Source organism: Dasypus novemcinctus, chromosome 1 (assembly GCF_030445035.2).
Source record: "Dasypus novemcinctus isolate mDasNov1 chromosome 1, mDasNov1.1.hap2, whole genome shotgun sequence".
Classification (NCBI taxonomy): domain Eukaryota; kingdom Metazoa; phylum Chordata; class Mammalia; order Cingulata; family Dasypodidae; genus Dasypus; species Dasypus novemcinctus.
The window spans coordinates 82502528-82505355 of NC_080673.1; the positions used below are offsets into that span (position 1 = coordinate 82502528).

The 2828-nt window shown below is 37.8% G+C and overlaps 1 pseudogene; it reads right to left on the bottom strand.

The window, feature by feature from the left end:
• Positions 1-1066: 1066 nt before the first annotated feature.
• On the bottom strand, positions 1067-2137 carry LOC101444089 (NXPE family member 3-like; annotated as a pseudogene).
• Positions 2138-2828: the final 691 nt, after the last annotated feature.

Consider the following 2828-nt stretch of genomic DNA (forward strand, 5'->3'; position numbering starts at 1 on the left):
GAAATATATTTTTATATTGCCCCAAAGAAAGAGGTGCTCCAGATCCAGTCCAGATATTTTAAAAAATCAACTCAATTAATTTCCAGTATGTTGATCACACATTTAACTGAATAATGAGTCAGTCAACCAAAGGCCAACATTAAAAGTGCTTTGAAATTTCAAAAATTTTTCCCAGATTTTAATACCTAATCTTTATTTCTAAGTTTAGTATGCAAGACAAGATAACAACAAAAACAGAAAACTCGAGATTGGTGGAAATAACTTTTATAATTTTAAAATAATAATAATAATAGCATTCTTTACATAAAAGTAAATTCTCAAAGTTCTCAAACTTTGAGTCCTCAAGCACTCAAATAAACTTCCATTTATCGATTTCCCCTTTCCAGTTTCAAAACTTGTTATTTTTGAGTAAGTATTCATCATGTGAAATTTAGCTGAATCATAAAAGAAGCAATTACTCAATGCAAATATCCATTCAAAACATAGACTTTGTATTTAATGCTTTTTTCCCCCTTTATTCCCCTTTTTTTTCTTCTATTCTAGATAATAGCAGGGAAAAGTAAATACTCTTACTATAAAATTCTGATCAACCTCACTGGCTTTTCTAATAAGAAAACATAGGTCATTAAGAAAAATTGCTGAAACCTGAGTCAGTTCATAGACACTACTGACTATAAGCCCTCTCTAGTTCAACCTACTGAAGATGTACCATATGTGCTATTCATGCAGATGTGCCCAATTTCCTTTACCAGATAAGCTACAAACACTTTACTGTCAACCAAACCTGTCCTTTCCATTTAGGGTCAGGACATTTTCAAGCTCTTTTTAGATAATAATCTCTCCTCCCAGGAGAAGCTAATTCAAATACTCTCATCAGCATCTTTGGTTACAAGGGCAATGCAATGTAGATGATGTAATAATAATTCTCCCATGGCTAAGTTAAGATTGGAAAGAATCTTATAAGTAGATATAAATATAACTTGCATTTTCTAAGATCCTTACAAGTAATTTTAAAAAGTTCCACTCTTTTTGAAATTTTGTACTTCTAATAATGGCAGCCATCTTTTCATGGAGACACCCACAAACTTCCTGTAATGCAAGTGATGGGGAAGGTCACTGGATGTGATTTCTCCAGTCCTTTCCTGGACAGGGACATGTCCAATTGGTTCTTGACAATGACCTCATCTGGATACACCTTGCAGGGCAAATAACAGGTCAGGGTCATTTCCCAGGCATTGACGAGATACTCCAACTCCTGAGAACATCCTCAAAAGGATGGTGTCCACCAAAAGTTGAATCAGTCATTGTTGAAAAGGCTCACCTTGGGCCCCAGCTCTTGAGCTTTGGCCATCTGCATGACCACCACAGTCTTCAGACTTCCATCCAGAAGCCAGACAACTGCTCAATGAATGTTCCTGAACTACCAAATGTATACTTCCAAAGGGAAGGTACTGAAACGAGACCATGTGGTTATAGAAACTGCAGTGCTCTTCCCTCCCATGATGCTGCTCAGCCCATTTGACACATAATGGAGCTCACTGTGGAAGAGAGTCCTGAAGCATTTGGGTGAACCATGCCAGTGGTATTTGAGCAAGATATTGTTTCCGGTCCACTGCAAGGAAAGATCTGACATTCTTGGAACTAACCAAGTTAAACTCCACTAAATCTGGAACAAATGTGGTAAAGTATTCAAGCTATTGTCTGATTGTTGAGTCACTAAATCAATATACTGCTCTACTTTGTAAGCATTTGGTATGCAGATAAACTGACTTATCTTAAACTTTCTGGGCCTCCACTTGTCTTTGTAATAACACCCAGAAGAAAAAGTTCTTGAGCTTTGAGATAGTTCTGGGATGTTAGTTTATTTTATTTTCCTGGGAGTCACAGTCACCTAATCAGGTCCACTGGAGCTGATTGGCATTTTGATATTAATACCACTCTGTAATAAAGCACTCTCTGCAGCAATGAGAAGGCCCTTCAAGTATTAACCTTTGAAATTGTTAATTCTGCTTCTGCAAGGGAACTTGCTTGGTTTGAATCAGAAGCAAAGCTCTCCAGTGTAGAGATATTTCAATTTAAATGGCCTGTATGTAGTCTCCACTATACTTCTTGGGCTTTCTTTTAAAATCCTGTACATGAACCAGCACCTCCAGCTGGCCTCCCACCTTGAGGTAGGATGAAGAGTTCAAGATGATGAAGTAGCTAAAAACAGTCAGTGCTCCTTAGAAAAGGAACTAGACCAAGATCAGTCAACTGCCCTCACATGGCAGCCAACAAGGACGCCTCCACAGGCTCCTGGCTAGACAAAATTTGGTGCTCATAGCAACAGTAGGGATTCCAATTAATTCCTGTCACCTGTAAGGAAACAAGCTATCCTCTGGTGTTGATGGATAATGGCTGAAACAGTTTCATGGTCCAGATACTTAAGGATGGAGTTTGGCAATGGAATGAGAATCAGTGAAGGGATTCTTTTGCATATCACTTAGTAATATTTCTTTCTAAGCAGATGGGTAAACTTTGATTTTTTTTTCAACTTCCTCAAAATTCCCTGAGCATATGAACTCACTATTAAGTCTTAGTATCATTTCACCAGAGTAACATAAATGACCAGCACCACCACCATGAACAGTAAGAGCAGACAGCAGAAATGCCATAGTTTGAAGAAATTGGTCTGCATTGTCTAGTTGTAATTTGATCATCCATGACTGACACTATGCTACTTTCACTCTTCAAAATTCCATGTCTTTGCTTTTCTGAACTGTGGATAAGCTTTCAGTTTAATTTCCTTCTATCCTGCTAGGACCCTTAAGAGTTCTTTGTAGAGAGAG